Genomic DNA, 12,500 nt, shown 5'->3' on the forward strand with positions numbered 1-12,500 from the left:
GCTTGCAACCTTCGGGATCGATCACGCAGCAGAGGAAGAGAGCGGGGGGTGCCGCCACCCGCCCGCGGGCCGCAAGACAACGGAAAACGGAGCAGCTGCCACCGACCACGCCGCGGGCCACCGGCTTTCGCCCGCCTCGCAGCGATCGGCTTCCCACCCGGAAAAAAAGCCGGGGGGAAGGGCAAGCCACCGCACCAAAAAAAAAACTAAAAAAAAAAGCACGCCATGCGTCGCACGACCCGTGCTAGCCACGGGGGTCACGAGCCAGGGGTGGGGGCGAGAACGCGCCTCTCAACTCCTCCCGTAAAACCCCTCCAACCACCGGACATACGGTCTCTTTTCTCACTCGCCAACACAGCCAGCCCTTCTCTCTCGCCTTTCGCTTTCGCTTCGGTGGCGGCCCGTGACCCTTCGTCAGCGCGCGCTTCTCGGTGCCGCGGCTTAGGGCCGCGAGAGAAAAAGAACGGAGGCCGGGCGGGCACCCCCACACTGCCCCGCACACCGGCACGCTTTAATAAAAAAGAACGGAGCCGCTCGCAAAACCCAGCCCCCGCCGGCAACGGCAACCACGGCAGCCGGGGCAGGCCAGACACCACGGGCCGCCCCGGCACGGTGCCTCGATCGCGCCCGGCCGATACCGAGAAAGGGCGAGGCGCCGCCGCCCCGCCCACGACACACTCTCGGGGGCTCACTCGCTCGCTCGCTCTCTGTTGGGTTGCGGGGTCCGTCCTGGGGGGGGGGACACGGCCGGCCACCGCGGCCGACCGCCGCCCCGGAAAAATTCTGCCCGCTACACGCGGGTCCCCGGCTTAGGGCCGAGGAAGGGGGACGACTTCAACAACACACGGCAGGGCCGGACACTCCCGTCACCGAGCCCCCCTTCGCAGGCAAGCAAGCGAAGCCGAGAGGCGAGGCCACACGCCCCACTGCATGTCCCCCGCTGCCCTTTCGATACGGACACAACTCTGGCAACACAGGTCGGGAGCGGGAAACGAGGCGCAGCCAACCTCGGCCAAGCGAGCCACGCCCGGGGGGCTCTCGGGGAGGGGGGCCAGGGAAAGCCCGGGCAGGCTCAACACAACCCCGGGCCGGCCCCACAGAAATCCAGCCCCGGCTGCCGGCCACCAGCGTGCACCGGGACCGACAGCCGAAGAAATGCCGCACCCGGCGAGCGGGCGGGGCCCCGGCTTAAGGCCGGGCAGAAAAGGGGCGAGGCGCCGCCGCCTCGCCCGCCACCATCCCCGGGGGAGCGAGCAGGCGCCCGGCTCCCCGTTGTCACGAAACCGGCAGCAGCCGGGCCGGAGCGGGACACACTCGCGGCTTTCTCGCCCTCTCTCTGGGCCTTTTTCTCGCTTCTCCCCCGCCTGGAACAACGCAGCCTCGCCTGGGCCGGGGGAGCGCGGTGGCTCTCGGATCGCATCGCTCTCTCTGGGGGCTTTCTCGCTTCTCCCCCGGACTGAACACGCAGCCTCGGCCTGGGCCGGGGAGCGGCTCTCGGATCGCATCGGTCTCTCTGGGGGCTTTCTCGCTTCTCCCCCGACTGAGCACGCAGCCTCGCCTGGGCCGGGGAGCGGCTCTCGGATCGCATCGGTCTCTCTCTCTGGGCTAACCTGTCCCAGTCGAACTGGGTAAGACGGGAAGCCGGACGAAGCCACGCGACTCGCCCCGACATCGGCGGTGTTCTTCTGGCCCTGGCGACCGCACGCGCGTCCGCCCTTCTCCGCCACGGACACAGGCACGGCAACAGCCTGTGGGGATACGGCCCGTCACCTCGTTCCCATAATACGGACAGATGGGCCCGAAGCGGCGGAGGCCGGAAAGAGAACCGATGTACGTGACCGAGGGGGCGCAGTGGCGCACGCCGCCTTCTACGATGACATAGCCGGAGGCAGCGAGAAACAGCGACCCCTTGGAGTACTTCCAGGCCGGCGGCGGACAACAGGTCTACCAGCCATGAAACGGGCAACAGGTCTACCGACGGCTTGCTGCGGACAACAGGTCTACCCAGCCATGAAACGGGCAACAGGTCTACCAAGCTGCGGACACCAGGTCTACCCAGGGCATGCTGCGGACACCAGGTCTACCCACGGCTTGCTGCGGACAACAGGTCTACCCAGCTGCGGACAACAGGTCTACCCAGGGCATGAAACGGGCAACAGGTCTACCAAGCTGCGGACACCAGGTCTACCCAGGGCATGCTGCGGACACCAGGTCTACCCACGGCTTGCTGCGGACAACAGGTCTACCCAGCCATGAAACGGGCAACAGGTCTACCAAGCTGCGGACACCAGGTCTACCCAGGGCATGCTGCGGACACCAGGTCTACCCACGGCTTGCTGCGGACACCAGGTCTACCCAGCCATGAAACGGGCAACAGGTCTACCAAGCTGCGGACACCAGGTCTACCCAGGGCATGCTGCGGACACCAGGTCTACCCACGGCTTGCTGCGGACAACAGGTCTACCCAGCCATGAAACGGGCAACAGGTCTACCAAGCTGCGGACACCAGGTCTACCCAGGGCATGCTGCGGACACCAGGTCTACCCAGCCATGAAACGGGCAACAGGTCTACTCACGGCTTGCTGCGGACAACAGGTCTACCCAGCCATGAAACGGGCAACAGGTCTACCAAGCTGCGGACAACAGGTCTACCCAGGGCATGCTGCGGACACCAGGTCTACCCACTCAATGCTGCGGACAACAGGTCTACCCAGGCATGAATCGGGCAACAGGTCTACCAAGCTCCGGACACCAGGTCTACCCACGGCTTGCTGCGGACAACAGGTCTACCCAGCCATGAAACGGGCAACAGGTCTACCAAGCTGCGGACAACAGGTCTACCCAGGGCATGCTGCGGACACCAGGTCTACCCACTCAATGCTGCGGACAACAGGTCTACCCAGGCATGAATCGGGCAACAGGTCTACCAAGCTCCGGACACCAGGTCTACCCACGGCTTGCTGCGGACACCAGGTCTACCCAGCCATGAAACGGGCAACAGGTCTACCAAGCTGCGGACACCAGGTCTACCCAGGGCATGCTGCGGACACCAGGTCTACCCACGGCTTGCTGCGGACACCAGGTCTACCCAGCCATGAAACGGGCAACAGGTCTACCAAGCTGCGGACACCAGGTCTACCCAGGGCATGCTGCGGACACCAGGTCTACCCACGGCTTGCTGCGGACACCAGGTCTACCCAGCCATGAAACGGGCAACAGGTCTACCAAGCTGCGGACACCAGGTCTACCCAGGGCATGCTGCGGACACCAGGTCTACCCACGGCTTGCTGCGGACAACAGGTCTACCCAGCTGCGGACAACAGGTCTACCCAGGGCATGAAACGGGCAACAGGTCTACCAAGCTGCGGACACCAGGTCTACCCAGGGCATGCTGCGGACACCAGGTCTACCCACGGCTTGCTGCGGACAACAGGTCTACCCAGCCATGAAACGGGCAACAGGTCTACCAAGCTGCGGACACCAGGTCTACCCAGGGCATGCTGCGGACACCAGGTCTACCCACGGCTTGCTGCGGACACCAGGTCTACCCAGCCATGAAACGGGCAACAGGTCTACCAAGCTGCGGACACCAGGTCTACCCAGGGCATGCTGCGGACACCAGGTCTACCCACGGCTTGCTGCGGACAACAGGTCTACCCAGCCATGAAACGGGCAACAGGTCTACCAAGCTGCGGACACCAGGTCTACCCAGGGCATGCTGCGGACACCAGGTCTACCCAGCCATGAAACGGGCAACAGGTCTACTCACGGCTTGCTGCGGACAACAGGTCTACCCAGCCATGAAACGGGCAACAGGTCTACCAAGCTGCGGACAACAGGTCTACCCAGGGCATGCTGCGGACACCAGGTCTACCCACTCAATGCTGCGGACAACAGGTCTACCCAGGCATGAATCGGGCAACAGGTCTACCAAGCTCCGGACACCAGGTCTACCCACGGCTTGCTGCGGACACCAGGTCTACCCAGCCATGAAACGGGCAACAGGTCTACCAAGCTGCGGACACCAGGTCTACCCAGGGCATGCTGCGGACACCAGGTCTACCCACTCAATGCTGCGGACAACAGGTCTACCCAGGCATGAATCGGGCAACAGGTCTACCAAGCTGCGGACACCAGGTCTACCCACGGCTTGCTGCGGACACCAGGTCTACCCAGCCATGAAACGGGCAACAGGTCTACCAAGCTGCGGACACCAGGTCTACCCAGGGCATGCTGCGGACACCAGGTCTACCCACGGCTTGCTGCGGACACCAGGTCTACCCAGCCATGAAACGGGCAACAGGTCTACCAAGCTGCGGACACCAGGTCTACCCAGGGCATGCTGCGGACACCAGGTCTACCCACGGCTTGCTGCGGACACCAGGTCTACCCAGCCATGAAACGGGCAACAGGTCTACCAAGCTGCGGACACCAGGTCTACCCAGGGCATGCTGCGGACACCAGGTCTACCCAGCCATGAAACGGGCAACAGGTCTACTCACGGCTTGCTGCGGACAACAGGTCTACCCAGCCATGAAACGGGCAACAGGTCTACCAAGCTGCGGACAACAGGTCTACCCAGGGCATGCTGCGGACACCAGGTCTACCCACTCAATGCTGCGGACAACAGGTCTACCCAGGCATGAATCGGGCAACAGGTCTACCAAGCTCCGGACACCAGGTCTACCCACGGCTTGCTGCGGACAACAGGTCTACCCAGCCATGAAACGGGCAACAGGTCTACCAAGCTGCGGACACCAGGTCTACCCAGGGCATGCTGCGGACACCAGGTCTACCCAGCCATGAAACGGGCAACAGGTCTACTCACGGCTTGCTGCGGACACCAGGTCTACCCAGCCATGAAACGGGCAACAGGTCTACCAAGCTGCGGACACCAGGTCTACCCAGGGCATGCTGCGGACACCAGGTCTACCCACTCAATGCTGCGGACAACAGGTCTACCCAGGCATGAATCGGGCAACAGGTCTACCAAGCTCCGGACACCAGGTCTACCCACGGCTTGCTGCAGACAACAGGTCTACCCAGCCATGAAACGGGCAACAGGTCTACCAAGCTGCGGACACCAGGTCTACCCAGGGCATGCTGCGGACACCAGGTCTACCCACGGCTTGCTGCGGACACCAGGTCTACCCAGCCATGAAACGGGCAACAGGTCTACCAAGCTGCGGACACCAGGTCTACCCAGGGCATGCTGCGGACAACAGGTCTACCCAGCCATGAAACGGGCAACAGGTCTACTCACGGCTTGCTGCGGACAACAGGTCTACCCAGCCATGAAACGGGCAACAGGTCTACCAAGCTGCGGACAACAGGTCTACCCAGGGCATGCTGCGGACACCAGGTCTACCCACTCAATGCTGCGGACAACAGGTCTACCCAGGCATGAATCGGGCAACAGGTCTACCAAGCTCCGGACACCATGTCTACCCACGGCTTGCTGCGGACAACAGGTCTACCCAGCCATGAAACGGGCAACAGGTCTACCAAGCTGCGGACACCAGGTCTACCCAGGGCATGCTGCGGACACCAGGTCTACCCAGCCATGAAACGGGCAACAGGTCTACTCACGGCTTGCTGCGGACAACAGGTCTACCCAGCCATGAAACGGGCAACAGGTCTACCAAGCTGCGGACACCAGGTCTACCCAGGGCATGCTGCGGACACCAGGTCTACCCACGGCTTGCTGCGGACAACAGGTCTACCCAGGCATGAAACGGGCAACAGGTCTACCAAGCTGCGGACACCAGGTCTACCCAGGGCATGCTGCGGACACCAGGTCTACCCACGGCTTGCTGCGGACAACAGGTCTACCAACTCAATGCTGCGGACAACAGGTCTACCCAGCCATGAAACGGGCAACAGGTCTACCAAGCTGCGGACACCAGGTCTACCCACGGCTTGCTGCGGACACCAGGTCTACCCAGCCATGAAACGGGCAACAGGTCTACCAAGCTGCGGACACCAGGTCTACCCAGGGCATGCTGCGGACACCAGGTCTACCCAGCCATGAAACGGGCAACAGGTCTACCAAGCTGCGGACACCAGGTCTACCCAGCCATGAAACGGGCAACAGGTCTACTCACTCAATGCTGCGGACACCAGGTCTACCCAGCCATGAAACGGGCAACAGGTCTACCAACTCAATGCTGCGGACAACAGGTCTACCCAGCCATGAAACGGGCAACAGGTCTACCAAGCTGCGGACACCAGGTCTACCCACGGCTTGCTGCGGACAACAGGTCTACCCAGGCATGAATCGGGCAACAGGTCTACCAAGCTGCGGACACCAGGTCTACCCACGGCTTGCTGCGGACACCAGGTCTACCCAGCCATGAAACGGGCAACAGGTCTACCAAGCTGCGGACACCAGGTCTACCCAGGGCATGCTGCGGACACCAGGCCTACCCAGCCATGAAACGGGCAACAGGTCTACCAAGCTGCGGACAACAGGTCTACCCAGGGCATGCTGCGGACAACAGGTCTACCCAGCCATGAAACGGGCAACAGGTCTACTCACGGCTTGCTGCGGACACCAGGTCTACCCAGCCATGAAACGGGCAACAGGTCTACCAAGCTGCGGACACCAGGTCTACCCAGGGCATGCTGCGGACACCAGGTCTACCCACGGCTTGCTGCGGACACCAGGTCTACCCAGCCATGAAACGGGCAACAGGTCTACCAGGCTGCGGACACCAGGTCTACCCAGGGCATGCTGCGGACACCAGGTCTACCCACGGCTTGCTGCGGACAACAGGTCTACCCAGCCATGAAACGGGCAACAGGTCTACCAAGCTGCGGACACCAGGTCTACCCAGGGCATGCTGCGGACACCAGGTCTACCCAGCCATGAAACGGGCAACAGGTCTACTCACGGCTTGCTGCGGACAACAGGTCTACCCAGCCATGAAACGGGCAACAGGTCTACCAAGCTGCGGACAACAGGTCTACCCAGGGCATGCTGCGGACACCAGGTCTACCCACGGCTTGCTGCGGACAACAGGTCTACCCAGGCATGAATCGGGCAACAGGTCTACCAAGCTCCGGACACCAGGTCTACCCACGGCTTGCTGCGGACAACAGGTCTACCCAGCCATGAAACGGGCAACAGGTCTACCCACTCAATGCTGCGGACAACAGGTCTACCCAGCCATGAAACGGGCAACAGGTCTACCAAGCTGCGGACACCAGGTCTACCCACTCAATGCTGCGGACACCAGGTCTACCCAGCCATGAAACGGGCAACAGGTCTACTCACGGCTTGCAGCGGACAACAGGTCTACCCAGCCATGAAACGGGCAACAGGTCTACCAAGCTGCGGACACCAGGTCTACCCAGGGCATGCTGCGGACACCAGGTCTACCCAGCCATGAAACGGGCAACAGGTCTACTCACGGCTTGCTGCGGACACCAGGTCTACCCAGCCATGAAACAGGCAACAGGTCTACCAAGCTGCGGACACCAGGTCTACCCAGCCATGAAACGGGCAACAGGTCTACCAAGCTGCGGACACCAGGTCTACCCAGGGCATGCTGCGGACACCAGGTCTACCAACTCAATGCTGCGGACAACAGGTCTACCCAGCCATGAAACGGGCAACAGGTCTACCAAGCTGCGGACACCAGGTCTACCCAGGGCATGCTGCGGACACCAGGTCTACCAACTCAATGCTGCGGACACCAGGTCTACCCAGCCATGAAACGGGCAACAGGTCTACCAACTCAATGCTGCGGGCAACAGGTCTACCCAGGCATGAATCGGGCAACAGGTCTACCAAGCTGCGGACACCAGGTCTACCCACGGCTTGCTGCGGACAACAGGTCTACCCAGGCATGAATCGGGCAACAGGTCTACCAAGCTGCGGACACCAGGTCTACCCACGGCTTGCTGCGGACACCAGGTCTACCCAGCCATGAAACGGGCAACAGGTCTACCAAGCTGCGGACACCAGGTCTACCCAGGGCATGCTGCGGACACCAGGTCTACCCAGCCATGAAACGGGCAACAGGTCTACTCACGGCTTGCTGCGGACACCAGGTCTACCCAGCCATGAAACGGGCAACAGGTCTACCAAGCTGCGGACACCAGGTCTACCCAGGGCATGCTGCGGACACCAGGTCTACCCAGCCATGAAACGGGCAACAGGTCTACTCACGGCTTGCTGCGGACACCAGGTCTACCCAGCCATGAAACGGGCAACAGGTCTACCAAGCTGCGGACACCAGGTCTACCCAGGGCATGCTGCGGACACCAGGTCTACCCACGGCTTGCTGCGGACAACAGGTCTACCCAGCCATGAAACGGGCAAGAGGTCTACCAAGCTGCGGACACCAGGTCTACCCAGGGCATGCTGCGGACACCAGGTCTACCCAGCCATGAAACGGGCAACAGGTCTACTCACGGCTTGCTGCGGACAACAGGTCTACCCAGCCATGAAACGGGCAACAGGTCTACCAAGCTGCGGACAACAGGTCTACCCAGGGCATGCTGCGGACACCAGGTCTACCCAGCCATGAAACGGGCAACAGGTCTACTCACGGCTTGCTGCGGACACCAGGTCTACCCAGCCATGAATCGGGCAACAGGTCTACCAAGCTGCGGACAACAGGTCTACCCAGGGCATGCTGCGGACACCAGGTCTACCAACTCAATGCTGCGGACACCAGGTCTACCCAGCCATGAAACGGGCAACAGGTCTACCAAGCTGCGGACACCAGGTCTACCCAGGGTATGTAGCGGACACCAGGTCTACCAACTCAATGCTGCGGACACCAGGTCTACCCAGCCATGAAACGGGCAACAGGTCTACCAAGCTGCGGACACCAGGTCTACCCAGCCATGAAACGGGCAACAGGTCTACCCACTCAATGCTGCGGACAACAGGTCTACCCAGCCATGAAACGGGCAACAGGTCTACCAAGCTGCGGACACCAGGTCTACCCAGGGCATGCTGCGGACAACAGGTCTACCCAGCCATGAAACGGGCAACAGGTCTACTCACGGCTTGCTGCGGACAACAGGTCTACCCAGCCATGAAACGGGCAACAGGTCTACCAAGCTGCGGACACCAGGTCTACCCAGGGCATGCTGCGGACACCAGGTCTACCCAGCCATGAAACGGGCAACAGGTCTACTCACGGCTTGCTGCGGACACCAGGTCTACCCAGCCATGAAACGGGCAACAGGTCTACCAAGCTGCGGACACCAGGTCTACCCACGGCTTGCTGCGGACACCAGGTCTACCCAGCCATGAAACGGGCAACAGGTCTACCAAGCTGCGGACACCAGGTCTACCCAGGGCATGCTGCGGACACCAGGTCTACCCAGCCATGAAACGGGCAACAGGTCTACTCACGGCTTGCTGCGGACACCAGGTCTACCCAGCCATGAAACGGGCAACAGGTCTACCAAGCTGCGGACACCAGGTCTACCCAGGGCATGCTGCGGACACCAGGTCTACCCACTCAATGCTGCGGACAACAGGTCTACCCAGCCATGAAACGGGCAACAGGTCTACCAAGCTGCGGACACCAGGTCTACCCAGGGCATGCTGCGGACACCAGGTCTACCAACTCAATGCTGCGGACAACAGGTCTACCCAGCCATGAAACGGGCAACAGGTCTACCAAGCTGCGGACACCAGGTCTACCCACGGCTTGCTGCGGACACCAGGTCTACCCAGCCATGAAACGGGCAACAGGTCTACCAAGCTGCGGACACCAGGTCTACCCAGGTCATGCTGCGGACACCAGGTCTACCCACGGCTTGCTGCGGACAACAGGTCTACCCACTCCAAGCTGCGGACACCAGGTCTAACTACTCCATTACGCGGACAACAGGTCTACCCACTCCATGCGGCGGACAACATGTCTACCCGCTCCATGCTGCGGACACCAGGTCTGCCCACGCCGTGATGCGGACCACAGGTCTACCTTCGCCATGCTGCACGCAGCCCGGGTCGCACCGGAGCTAGGTAGACCCGGTCGCCGCGGCCGTCGCAGCGCCCTCGCCCTCGACGGCGGACCCACGCCGCCGGTCCCGGAGGCGGGTAGACCTGGTCGCCGCGGCCACGGCGGCCGCCCATCCCGGAGCCCAGTAGACCTGGCCGCCGCGGGACCGGCCAAGTTTCCCGGAGTCGTGTAGACCTGGTCGTCGCGGCCACGGCCGCCGCCGCTGCGCCTTCGCCGGCGACGGCGGTCCCACGCCACCGGCCCCGGAGCCGCGTCGACCTGGCCGCCGCGGGACGGGCCACGTTTCGCGGATCCGGGTAGACGAGGCATCCTTGTACCATCTCGGAGCCGGGGAAACCCCACAGCCTCTTAACGCTCCGGAGCCCAAGTGCTCCAGCAGCCTTGCCCCGCCCGGCAGAATCGATTTCAAGACCAAGACATATTTTCGACAACATTTTATTTCATCATTTCATTTCATTTCTTTTCATTTCATTTTATTATTTTATTTTATTTCGTTTTGTTTTGTTTTGTTTTGTTTTGTTTTGATTTGATTTGATTTGTTTCATTTCCTCTTTGCCTTTTTTGAATGATTGCCTCTTCTATTTACTCGGAAAGAAAATCTTTTCCGGAAAACAAAACTCTTGCCAAATCTTATTTGTGATCCCTTTGGGCCCACAGCCGAGCTGACGGAGGGCCTGTGCCCGGTTCTCGCCCTGCTGACACACTGACCCCCCCAAACGGCGTCCTCCCTACCCCACGCCTCCTCCCCCGTCCCCCAGAGACCCTACCTACAGAGCCCCCCCCCACCACAAAACAGAACCTCACGGGCCGCAGCACAGCCAGGGGAAGCACGTACGTGCAGCGAAACTCGGCCCAAAGCCGCCGCGCCCTGGCACAACTCGCCCTGCCCCTTCCCGCCCCACGGAGGCGGCTGCATCGAGGCGACCGGCGCCGCCGTCGGCAAGCGGGTGGCCGCTTTCGGGCCGGTTCTTCCGCGGAAGGTCTGCAGAGCTCTTGGGGCCTCGGCGCGGGTTTGGGGGGCCGTGAGGGCTCGCTGTCGAGGCGCCCGGGGCCGGCACGAAGCCGCCTGCCCTCTCCCTGTCCCTGCCCCGTCTTCCGCAGCCACCCATTAACGCTGGGGGCGAGCCCGCCCTCCGCCATCAACCTCCCATGCAGCGCTTTCAGACTTTCCCCGCCCCTGCCCATTGTCGGCTGGGGGCGCCCTGCCCCCCGCCGTCAGCCTCCCTGGCAGCGCTTTCAGACTCTCTCGGGCCCCTGCCCATTGTCGGCTGGGGGCGCCCCGCCCCCCGCCCTCAGCCTCCCTGGCAGCGCTTTCAGACTGCCTCGGGCCCTGCCCATTGTCGGTTGGGGGCGCCCCGCCCCCCGCCCTCAGCCTCCCTGGCAGCGCTTTCAGACTGCCTCGGGCCCTGCCCATTGTCGGTTGGGGGCGACCCCGCCCTCCGCCATCAGCCTCCCTGGCAGCGCTTTCAGACTGCCTCGGGCCCTGCCCATTGTCGGTTGGGGGCGACCCCGCCCTCCGCCATCAGCCTCCCTGGCAGCACTTTCAGCCTCTTCCTGCCCCCGCCCACGGTCCCACCGGGCAGTTTACACGGCGGCGGCGGGAGGCTGATGCCGAGGTCGGCAGGCGGAGAGCCTGGTGCACAAGCAGGGATGGCGGCGGGATGATTGGCGCCGTCTGTCCCTGGTCAAAGAAGCTCTCTGTTCAGCTTTCTCGGAGCCTTTTGCTTTGGTGGCGTTCCTTCCTCCTCCGCCCCGGCGCCGCTCAAGCCTGCGGCAGGGCGGCAGCGCGGCGGGTGGGCGGCCGGGGGGAGGGGGGAGGGGGGGGGGAGGGAGGGAGCGCGCGAGCGAGCGAGCGAGCGAGCGCGCTGCAGAAATGAAGCCCGGAGCAGGGCCGCGGTCCATTCGAGCACGGGGAGGGGGCGCGACAACGCTGCCTGCTCCTGTCGGGGAGCGCTTGGGGAAGTGGGGTGCCGGCACCATGACGGCGGAGCGGACAGGGGCCGCGGCTGGGGAAGAGGCCGGCGGAGCTCGCCAGTGGATGCTGGCGCACGGAGCCGGCAGGGACACCTGGGCACGGCTGGGACCGAAAGTCGCCCGCCTTCACGCCCCGCCTTTCGCCGGGGGGAAGAAGACGCGAGAGCAGGGCTGCCTGCTGGGCTGCCAGTGCCCGCGGTCATGCCGGACGTGCAGGCCGACCGCCGAAGGCGTGCTCGCCGCTGCAGAGACGACAAGGGGGCCGCGCGTCCGATGGAAGAGACGGGGCGCCATCGCGCGGCGGCCGGGCTGCAAGGCCGGCCGACGGTAACAGGACTACCACGCCGCGGGTGGCCAGAGACAAAGACCGGCCGAGGGCAACAGGTCTACCCAGCATTATGCCGGCCGGTACCAGGGCCGGCCGAGGGCAACAGGTCTACCCAGCATTAGGCCAGCCGGAAAGACGGCCGGCAGAGGGCAACAGGTCTACCCAGCATTCGGCCGTCAGGTACAAAGGCCGGCCGAGGGCAACAGGTC

Source organism: Sturnus vulgaris, unplaced genomic scaffold (assembly GCF_052056855.1).
Source record: "Sturnus vulgaris isolate bStuVul1 unplaced genomic scaffold, bStuVul1.hap1 Scaffold_183, whole genome shotgun sequence".
Lineage (NCBI taxonomy): Eukaryota > Metazoa > Chordata > Aves > Passeriformes > Sturnidae > Sturnus > Sturnus vulgaris.